The sequence below is a fragment of the Lissotriton vulgaris genome, chromosome 4_1 (genome assembly GCF_964263255.1).
Source record: "Lissotriton vulgaris chromosome 4_1, aLisVul1.2, whole genome shotgun sequence".
NCBI classification, from domain to species: domain Eukaryota; kingdom Metazoa; phylum Chordata; class Amphibia; order Caudata; family Salamandridae; genus Lissotriton; species Lissotriton vulgaris.
Genome location: NC_141691.1, coordinates 1,430,845,867 through 1,430,857,673, shown reverse-complemented (window position 1 = coordinate 1,430,857,673; position 11,807 = coordinate 1,430,845,867). Strand labels below are relative to the sequence as shown.

General features: G+C 43.9%; 1 long non-coding RNA gene across 1 annotated transcript; it reads left to right on the top strand.

Annotated features, from left to right (window-relative positions):
- The first annotated feature begins 9,229 nt into the window (after positions 1-9,229).
- LOC147724076 (uncharacterized) lies at positions 9,230-9,673 on the top strand. Its single transcript, XR_015310075.1, has 3 exons — positions 9,230-9,293; positions 9,392-9,458; positions 9,563-9,673. It is a non-coding gene; the product is annotated as an uncharacterized LOC147724076 (long non-coding RNA).
- Positions 9,674-11,807: the final 2,134 nt, after the last annotated feature.

Sequence of the window (11,807 nt, the reverse complement as noted above, 5' to 3'; positions counted from 1 at the left end):
TAAACTCGTCATTTGCGGTTCATAGATACCAGACTCGACTATATTCGTGCGAGTCGAAAGCACCACTTACAATTGTCACGGAACCTCAACACCCGGATTGCCTTGCAAGTGAAAATTTATTCGGCAGGTAAAAAAACGATGCGTTTCGCCATTACGGCTTGTTCACGCTCGCCTAGTTACTTTAGACGCCATCTTAAATACGTGAAAGATACAAAACACCAATGTGTACAATGAAAATACTGGCGGACATATTTGAATGGAGTACAAATAATAGTTGTATATGTCACAAAATCGGTTATGTTCGCACTCCTGCATTGTTACATTAAATCGTAATTCATATCAATGTGCAATGTACATTAATACAATGTGCATACAACATAATCATTTTCAAACGAAGAATGTTTTCCAATCGTAATGAATGTGACATAATGGCAGCAGTGTCATGCCAAACAGCCGGATGAAATTCCTGGGCATGCAAATTCAATTATTGATATAGAAAATCAAAACCTCGTTATGCCCAACATTGCATATCACATGATCACAAACAATCTAGTAAATCCAGATCTCATTGGGTCTAAGCACGATCATTCTATATCAAGGAATTTCATTGGTCGATATCGCGCTATCTGTTCCCATGGCTACAAACAGTATGTGTATACCAATGTATTCATTACCTCAAAGCCCCAGTGGGCTATAAACACTGTTAAAGTCATACAGTCTTAGTCCATGCCCATGTGGGCTAATAAACAAGAGGTCAGACATTATACAAAATATTTGTTTGTAGATGACCCATATCTGTGATCATGGCGTCAGATGGTAAATGCATATTTATGGTGCTTCTAAGCCCAAGTGGGCAATCGTCTCAGATACGGTCTCAGTTTTAATAGCAGTCCATGCTCTTGTGGGCTATTACAGCAAGGCACCAATCCTTGTACAGATCCCAACGGTTTGATCCTAGTTATCATCTGTAGATACAATTTATCTAAAGTCCATATCCCAGTTGGCAACTAAGTAGATTTTAGGCCTCTTACTAATATGTCCGTCAACACAAGAAAGTGACCCCATTCTGAAAATAGTTAAAACATATATATTAAAAGCATGTATGTTAAAAACAAGCAGACTAATACAATATTAATGAAAATTCGAATCGTCAATTGCAGCTTACTCATACAGATGGATTGATAGCTCCTCGCTTACATTGAGGCCTTTAGGTGTTAAACAGTCAAAGTCGATTATATAGCGTGATTCTAATTTGCGAAGAGATAATTCCCTGTTACCCCCCTGCACGCCCAAATCGACACAGTCAATTACAACCATCCGCACTAGATTTTCGTTTTGCATGTGCATTTCTCGAAAATGGCGTTCGATGGGATACTGTTTGTTGTTACTTCTTATGGCACGTAGATGTTCAAGCACCCGTTTTTTGGCTTCATGTTTGGTGCTCCCAACATACCATTTATCACAAGGACAAATCAACATATATACACTATATGGGGTAGTGCATGAAAGTCTCTTCCTTATTACAAATTCCCTGTATGTATTCGGAATCTGTAATGTCTTGACATCTTTGCTGTTCTTACAGGCTTTGCATTTATGACAACATTTAAATCCCTGAAATTTGCTACTACCATCAGGATCCACACTGGTCACATAATTATGGCTTAATTCGTCACATAAAGATCTGCTTTTTCTAAACGTGATTTGAGGGTTGTCATTAAGTTCTTTCTTCAAATGATCATCTGTCATGAGTACATGCCAGTGTTTACGGAAAATTCTGCGTATCTCATTGGCTTGACCCGAAAATGTTGTGATGAATCTTATACTGTTAGAATCCTCTTGATCTTTGTTAGGATAGAGTAGTTCATCTCTAGATTTCATTTCTACTCTTGTTGCTGCATCAGTGATCATTTTTCGACTATATCCCCTCTCCAGAAATCTTTTGTGCATCACTTTCTCTTCATCTTTGTAGGCTGCCAGAGTGCTACAATTCCTTCTGGCGCGTAATAGCTCTCCATACGGAATGCTCTGCACTCAATTTTTGGGATGGCACCTCTGCGCACTGAGAATACTGTTGCCCGCTGTTTGCTTGCGGTACAGTTTGGTGGTAAGTGCAGTATTCTGTACCTCCACCAACACATCAAGAAACTCTATTCTTTCTTTGCTGATATTTTGAGAGAACTGATTCAAGGTGTTATTATTAAGCTTCTCAATGAATACATTCACAGATGTCAGGTCCCCATACCAAATAAAAAAGATGTTGTCTATGTACCGCAGCCACAGGACAACGTTGGTAAATTCCGCCATCTCACTGGCAACCCGCTCCTCCCACCATCCCATGAATAAACTTGCGTAGCTGGGGGCGAAGCAGGTTTCCACGGCAGTGCCCTGTGACTGCTTGTACACGACTCCATCAAAAATAAAAAAATTGTTCTCCAAACAAAACTCGATCATGGACAGAATCATTTGGGAATGATGCAACAAAGATATAGATCTCATTTTCCAAAAATGTTGAGCAGCTTCTAAACCCTGTTTATGTTGTATACGGGTGTATAAGCTGCTCACATCTAATGTAACCAATAGGAAAGTGCTTTCCCAATGGATTCCATTGATATTAGTCAAAAAATGGGTAGTGTCTTTCAGGTAAGACGGAAGGGCCATCACATAGGAACTGAGGTAGTGGTCTATATATTTTGAAGTGTGCTCTAGAAAGGAGCCAATGGAGGACACTATAGGTCGTCCCGGGGGGTTTGAGGCATCCTTATGGAGTTTGGGGAGTAGGTAGAGTACGGGGATTCTAGGATGGGGACAATATAAATAATAGAATTCTTCCCACTCTAACAAACCTCTCTCCCTCCAGTCTACAAGGCGTTCTCTGTATAGAACAGTAGATTTCAGTGTCTCATCGTGATTCGTTTTTATGTAGCAGGTGTCATCCCTTAGTTGCCTATAGCCTTCAGCTACATATTTTTCTTTGTCTAAAATGACAACATTGCCACCTTTATCAGATTGTCGTATGACAATACTTTTATCTGATTTCAAGCTGTCTATAGATGCCATTTGCACTTCTGTAAGGTTTTTCTGTTTGTTAGGCAATTTTTTATACCGTACTTTCTGAAGGTCAAGTAAGACACCCTTCTCGAATACCTCAATGGCATCACATTGTATCTGGGGTAAGAATACAGATTTTGGTTTGAATTTCGTACCTGAGTTTGCCCCCAATTCGGTACCCCAGGCCCCCCAGTCAGGAGTCGAGTCTACATTGTCATGATCAACAGTTAATGCATGTAATAGTTCAATATCACAAATGTTGAGATTGCTCTCATTGGGTTTTTTACTTACAGTTCCAGTGTCCTTCGGTTTTGTATTGAACCATTTCTTAAGTTTCAATTTCCTTGAAAAGAGGAGAAGGTCTATCCTTGTCTGTGCATAGTTAAAATTAGACGATGGACAAAATGAGAGACCTAACTCCAGGGTTTCAATTTCACTTGGGGAGAGTGATTTTTGTGATAAATTCACCACAGTCATATTTGTTGTTTTTTCTTTCCCCTGGTTTCCATTCCCACTGGAGTGTTGCTGGCGTTTGATCCTCCTCTTTTTTACCTGCCGAATAAATTTTCACTTGCAAGGCAATCCGGGTGTCCGAGTACTATCCTTACTTGGTGGTGTTGTGAAAAGAATATATATATATATATATATATATATATATATATATATATATATATATATATATATATATATATATATATGGCTGATACCAGTATAGCTACTCCCGCAGATTTAGTGGAAAGAGAGGAGAATAGTTCCTGAGGAAATGCTTTGGAGCAAAGCCGGAGTGTCACCCGGGAGGAGGTGGGTCTCCTGGAGGAGGCAGATATGTGTGCCAGAATTCTCTAGGTAGGAAAGTATTGATTGGCGTTTCACTGGGTTATTAAGCTCTTTAACGTTTGTGGTGAGTATTTTAAATGTCTGGGGCATCAGAACCCGTGTGGTGTGCTGCTGTGAAGATGCCTTGTAGAGAGAATGATAGAGGTATTGTGTCGACGGAGTGAGGCGTATTTCTATGCGGGGCGAGTGAGCTGCAGGAAAGCAGTACTAACAGATTCGTTCGGGGAGCGCAGGGGAGAGGAAACCCCCCAGAAACCACAAATTAACCAACAAACAACATAATAATACAGTTGTAAATTCCTGGGTGGTCAGGCCCACGGGAAGAGGGTGGAAGCGGTTCAGTCCGTACCGCCGCCTGCCTCTCACCACACAGTGTCTGCCCCTGGCTGCAGTGACCATATTGGCTCAAGGGACAGCATACAAACGGGGATGGTTTTGTTCAAGCCGGGCCGGCCGAATCTTCTCCCAGGGCAACTAGGACCACCTGTCTTTCTTTTGCCATAGTCTCTGTGTCCGGTTGGTGCGCAACACGACCGGAGCCGGCCACCCTCCACCTGTTCCTGTCGCGGCCCTCAGGAGCTCTTTCAGAATGTGCTGGGCTTACGGCAGTATCCTCATCGATTTCCAGTAGCTGGCAAGCCTCCCTAAGTGAGCAGATATGCTGGACCTTCCCTTCATGGCAAAAGATGAGCTGAAAAGGGTGTCCCCAGGAGTATGGGATCTTATTGGCTCGTAGATGTGATGTGACCGGTCGGAAGGACCTCCGTTTTCACTTTTTGCAATATATTACCCGCCAGGTCCTGGTAGAGAGAGAGCTGTAGGCCTTCATAGCGAATGGGAGTGGGAGTCTCTGGCCTTTTGCAATATGCAGTCCTTCAGTTGAAAATCATGGATGCAAACTAGGATATCCGCCGGAGGGCCTGGCGCAGGTCTCTTCGGGCACACTCGATGTACGTGGTCCAATTTAATCTCCATATCGTCTGGGCTTTCCAGTATTGTTTTAAAGAGACCCTCGATGAAGAGGACGATGTTCTGGCCTACCGCTCCATGAGTGGCTTCCCGGACGCGGATGTTGTTGTGCCGGGAGCGGTTCTAGAGGTCTTCAGCATGTACTCGAAGGGCTAGATGTTGGTCCCGGAGACAAATGACCTCCTGCTGAAGAGACTCGAGCTCCTCGTCCCTGTTAGCGACTTGCGACTCGAGCGTGTCAACTTTATCTCCTAATGCGTCAACATCTTTTCTCACTTCACGAAGCTCCTGCGTTATTTCTGCTTTCATTGATTTAAAATCTTCTCTGAGTGTGGGCAACAGGGATTCGATAAAGGAACATGTGAGAGGAGGCTCTGAGTCACCCTGTTCCGTCGTGTTTTGCGCCTCTGGTGCTCCTGCATTGGTCGTTTTGAGCAATAGGTCCTAAACTGATCGATCCTTTTCCCCCTTTAGCGCACCATGCTGGAGGGGGCACCGATTGCCGGAGTCCCTCTAACACACCACAATCGATGGCTCTCTTGCTGCCAATGGGGCACATGTCCAAGGGCTTTGACCACTCACTAGAGCTTGCCCACAGGGCTCAAGGGCACTCGCACCCCCGATCCAAGCCGAACCAGCCCTAGGACAATCCAAGAGGTATCGGGCCTCTGTTTGCGGAAATTCAATGAGCTGCCAGGTAAGTGCTCAAGCCATCCCCGGGACTCTTGACTTCAAAGGGGGTCCGGCCACTGCCCAATATGTCCAGTTGAACAAGGCTGATTCTCCCCCCTCTTCCATTTGGTCTCCCCTGGTGCGCTGCTCAGTGCGAAGGGCCAGCCTGCCCTCCCTCTCCCCCGGCCGACAAGGGGGATGTCCACAGGTGATCAGGAAATCAAGCTGGGGCCACCCAGGGGCCACCTGGGGGTCAGCATCACACCAGAGTTGCTGCTGATCCTAGAGAAGTCCATTTTTCTGCCACTGGCTGCCCAACACAACTGTGTCCCTGCAATGCAGGCTCGCTCTTAAAAGGGGTCAGAGCCCACCAGCCCCAGTTCTTGGTGGTACCTCTATGCAGTGGATCCAAGCTGCTGCCTGCCTCTCCCGACCTCAGCGTAGCCTCCTCAATCGGCCCCAGACTCCCCGGGGGGCAGCCGCAGTCTCGCTCAGGCCGGAGTTTCTGCGAGGTTCTACTTGCTGTGTTGGCCTTGCGTTAGGCCCACCCTACCTTTCTGCATTGTCACCGCTGCCCAGGCCCGCTCATGCCTAGTGCCAGGCACCTTCACCGGCGTATGTGTGGCTTGTTTTCGAGAGAATCCGTCTCCCTCGGTGCTGTCTCCGCCAAAATCCGAGCTTGCAGAAGGCGCTCTCCCTTCAGCAGTTAGTGGAGCTTCTGGGCAGGGGGCTCTGCTCCAATCCCTCACTGGAGCTCCAAGGGCCGGTCTTGGCACAATGCGTCTCTCCCTGGCTTCGCTGGTGGACGCCAATCACTTCCTCCCTTTCCCGCAGCTTGTTGGGTAGCCTCCGGTATGGGCCCCCGCTTGAGGGCTATTACAAGACACTGTGGCCCGCTGCTCAAGGCTGTGTCCACGGGCACGGTCAGCAAGACATTTTTATGAGCAGGCACGTCCCATTTGGGATGAATTTAGTTAGAAAGTAAGGTTTATAAAGCAGTGAGAACGCATAGTCTTGAAACATTAAACACATTTGTCCCATATCATACTGCATTCATATAGACAACATTTATTTTAATGTGCAAATTGTACAGTGCCGCAACTTCAGGCCCTCTAATGTGAAAGCTTGCCAAGTGTCTTACACTGCATGTAGCATCAAGTTTGGAAGAAAATGCTCTGACAAGGTTGTGGAAAGCACTCAAAGCTGCTGACTGCAATTGGTCATTTAGAAATATGTGCAGACAAGTCTTTAAGTGGGAGGAAAAAAGTGGGGGCTCCCTGAAAGGAAACATGTGAAATACATTTCTGTGAATCCCATAGTGTGCCACCTGGCAGGTATTTTGGTTTCTCTCTGAGAAGTTATTGCATTCAGATATATAACACAACAGCTGACATGCACCTAAAACCTGTCAGTACGATTGGCTTTGTCAATGGAGATCAGCTTTTAAAGATAAATAAGTAACCGCAATGATTTATAAAAAATAATTAACATTGGAAATGTTTCAATTCTGAAATTGTGATACTGTGAATTAAATATTATTGAGGCTTGTGGAAGGAGTATTAGCCTTCAGTTATGTGTGCCTTATGTTAGATATGTGTGCCCTTTTACTCTGCACATCTCATCCATCTGCCCATTTTAAACCTCCTCCCTTTCCTCTTCAGCACCCTCGTTTCACTCTCCCCCAAATGCACTTCCTCACACCCCCCTCATTTCACCACTCCCAAACATACACTGCACTCACTCACGTTTAATCACCTTATTTTCTTTTACCTTGTAAATATTTTGACGTCTGTGTACACCTTCGCACTCATTTACACAGAATTTCAATTGCAATGGGAATACATGACCATTGTTCTGTGTACTCTACAGAGAGGCCAACCTACTGACAGGCACTTCGCTTTGCCTTCAGCCTCAGTCAGCACCAGCACACTCTATCAAAGCTCCTCATAAACACCTGGCACAACTCAAAGTATGCACAATGCAAGAATAAGATGCACTAAAAAAATGCAGAAACACTAAATAATGAAACAGCTAACTCTCTTGGGGAATGCCAGATTAAGAAAATGAGAGAGGAACTAAATCACTGACATGCATTACCTTAATGATTTTAACATTCATTGTTCGTAAATCAATCCATGTTTTTGGCATTAATGTTCAGGGCATGAAGGAAGGGCAGGCAAGACGTCATACAGCAGATAACTGTCTACTGTAAGTACATATTTCTCACTTTGCGCTTGATTCAGATATTTTGCTCAGCTTCCCATGAGAACAAGGGGGCATATTATCAAGGGGGTTTATCTCCGCGTTTTTGGCTTTAAAAGCCAAGAAAGCGGAGATAAAATTATCTCCCTATTACCAAGCTGTCGCTAACACCAGTTAGTGACAGCTAATAGGAGATAGCGACCATCTTGGGCCCCACTTTGCATGTCAGTGATATTTATCACTAATGACATGCAAAGTGGGCGTGCCAAGATGTTAGCTACTGGAAACAGTCCCTAACATCGCTATCTCCTATTACCAACTTTTGGAGATATTCGCGCTAAGCGCGAATATCTCCAAAAGCTAACACCTGCCCTGAGCAGTTCTTAGCCATGTTATCCAATGGGAGGTGGATCACATGGCTAAGAGCATTTGCTCGATAATGCATGAATATCGCTGACTTTTCAGCGATATTCATGCATTGCGGCCGTTTTTTATCGCATTTGCGATAAACCTTGCTAATAGCAAGGTTTATCTGCGATAAAAATCGCCGATGTGCGGCGATAAGTTTTGTCTCTAAACAAGTTAGAGACAAAATTTATCGCTAGTTGTTGGTAATATGCCCCAAGAACCCTGCTCATCTTTTTGATCAATTTCGGGGGGGGAGCAAATACAGTAGCTCCCCTTCTAAAGGGGGCAGCAACCTGCAGCCAGGTTTCTGGGGTGTCACAGTGGGGGAGGCAGTGGTTATTTGTAAATAAAATAAGTGCCGGGGCTCTCGTCAGAAGGAAGCTTGCATTAGCCCATTTCTCCTGTTAGTTCAGCCTAAAACAAACCAACTGCTAACCATGAAAGTGGGGAGAGGATGTGGCGTAATCGCCAGAGCTGTCAACTTCACAGCTGGGAAACCAGGTACGAGTCTCGCCATCGGCGAAATATCCTGTGGTTCTGGGTTAACCACTTAATTTCCCCATGTCTACCATAAATTAATGTGTCCTTAAGTGGTGCTCATTAAAAGCGCCAGTGTTGATGATTAAGTGCGGGTGCTGACTCGGATAGTCTGTTCTCACTGTCTCCCACGTTGGAGCTGTTTATTTATTTATTTTCTTGCCCTTCGTCTCTTTTCATTTTCCTGCGTTATCGTGGTAGTCCCTCTTCGATCTTTACGGCGCCCAGGTGCTCTGCATTTCCCCTGGAACACCTGTATATAACTCCACCTCCCCTTTTGTTTTTCCCTTTCGACCTACCGTATCACAGGCAGGTGAAGGAGTCACCCGGTTCCGTCGACCCAGGACACCACTTTACGTGCACTGCCGGGCCGTTTTACAGGTTAGTGTTTTCGGATCCTGAGTTCCCTCCTGCGGGCCCCGTGTGCTCCATCCCCTCGATCCGTCTTAACACGCTATCTGTCCCTTATTATTCCCACTTTTTATCCGTATTTAAAATCCCTCTGCCGTTTCTGTCCCTACAGGCCCCCTATTCCCTGGGACTGAAGCTGGGCCTCATCATGACATTTCCGTTGTTCGTCTCACCTCATCCAAATGATGGCTCAATTTTGCTGTCTTGAGGTAGGTTGCAGTTCGCTGTGTGTTAAGTCTGCTTCATGTTAGAGTCACGACCTTTTCAAGAGTTGTGTAGCTCATTATGGCTTTTTATTGCTTCATAGGTCATCTTTCACTGTCGGCCCCGGGGTTACTTACTGCTCTGCATCAGTGCTTGCTATTCGTTTTGAGGTAGTTCTGCCCTTCCTTAAACCACAATTACTTCATTTTTGTGCTGTCATTATGCTAGATGTCTAGATGTGTTACCCCTGTTTTTATTCTTATATTCCTACTAGATACTTGGAATTTATTTCATGGTACTGCTTTTATTCCTGGTTCCCTCGTACACTTGGATCCCTTGTGGACCTATTCTAATATGCGCTATTCATGACCGATGAAACCCTGGGATTGTGAACCACATATTTAAAGGGGCTTCATTATTGTTGGGTATTTAGGTAGGTTACCATTATCTGAAAACCTTGTCTCTGGCTACAGGTGTACCAATTTTTGGGCAACCGGCTTATGCTTTTTCCTTTTATTTCTCTTTATCCACTTATGTTTATTTTTGATATTCTTGACACACTTTTCTTTAATCCCTGAATATTCCTTTCTGGTGTTTTTAAAATTTGGGGATATAAGGATAGTTTATCTTCATTGATGTGCATGCCCCTGACTGATTGAAACCCTTTTGTCTTGCTGACTCTAACTATTGAAACAAATAATTTTCTCTCCCGAATTGCCATTTATTCTTCCTTTTTGCCCACAGAATACCCACCCACAGCTTTGCTGCTACTAGGACCGCTTGCCAGGACCGTGTCACAGACATTATCTATTCTGCTTGTCTGTACAATATTTGAAGTGCGCCCTGATGAAGGAAGCCTTTATTGGCACTTGTCCGAAACGCGCGTCGGCGCTTTTCTTGTCCTTGTGTGTAGTGATATGGATGTGAATGTCTGAGTATGAATTTGATTGTATAAAAGGTATGTTTGGATGTATGAGTGGATCTAATTTATTGTCCGGTTTGAAGTGTTTTTGCGTGTCCTAGTTTTTAGACTAATTTTGTATGCTTCTGATTATGTATATTTTTTCCAAATGTTATGTATTGTACAAATGGAATCACTTTATTTATTATCCCAAAAAAATCGTGTTGATTGTCAAAATGAAAATTAAAAACTTTTTTTGAATATATTTACTCTCTTTGTGAATTGGTGGGTATTCTGTTAATTTTTATTAAACTTTGATTTGTTCTATTTGGGAAACACCCCTTTCATGTTGTTCTCTCATGTTCTCGCCCTGGCGGGTTGTTCCCCTGTTGTAGTTTTTTCCTAGATTCAGGGCCCCTCTTCTGTTTAAAGAATTGTTTCCCGGCACCTTTGCCGTGAGGGTTAGATAGGTCCCTCCCTTTGGCCTTGAGTTCAGCAAGACGAGTTTGCGTGTGGGATCATTTACTGGTCCTTGGATACCTGGATTATTGTGTCTTCTTGTTTTCTATTTTCCTTCCTTCTGCCCCTGGTGGGGAAGAACATTCTGTTGATGCACATTTTCTTTCTTTTTCATCTGGTTCTTTGATATCTCAATTCTCTTTTCTTGTAATAAATCATGGATGCCATTAAAACTTTTGGATTTAGTGAGGAAGATTTCACCAGGTTGCTTGGACCTACCACCTCTTCTGACCAGCCATCCTCACTTAACAAAGGTACTAATGATGAATGGCTTAAACTTCTCAACTTGAAAAAGAAATCAAAAAGGACGGAGTCTCATGCAGACTTCATGATTAAATATTTAAAAGCTGGAGTCATACCCAATGGGTTGCGTATTAGAAATATACCAGGCTTATTCGTGGAATTGCGCGCCTTTTTGGAAAGATGGTCTCTTATTGCCAATCGTTGTTCTAGAGACCTGATGCTACTTATTATTGAGACAGCTAGAGAGGTAGTAGCTGAGCTGCTTAAAGAAATTACAGAGATGGAGGAATCACTCCTTAAAAATGATGTAGTGGGCGATGCTAAACGCAAACTTGAAGAGGTTAACCTTGAACTTGACTCCTTCAATGAGTATATAGTTAAAAGGAAGGCAGAGAAACTCAAAAAAGACATCAGATTCTTTTCAGAAGAAAGAGTATACCCCTACCTACATGCCCAATACTATACCACCCGGGACTCATACCAACAAAATGACCAACAATATTGGTCAAATAAGCAAGTTCGGACTTTTTCAAATACATCTGAATCTGATGAAGGTGGGTCTACCTCTAATGAAAATCCCCCGGATAGAAGGAACAATTTTGACGGTCCTCAAAGATCCCATCATTTTTTAGGGAATCGCCGAGGGACGAATCGTGTTCGATTCAGACCATCGGAAAGGGGACGTTTCCAGAATACAGGTTTTCACCAGACGGAGAACCAGCCACGCTTTCTGGAGACAAGACAAAATCGGTACTGGAGAAACTAGAAACACCCATTAACCAGTCTCTGATCCCTATTTTCAATCTGTCAAAAAAACCTTTAAATGACAGTACAGTAGCAGTTCTTTCTCGTGGAT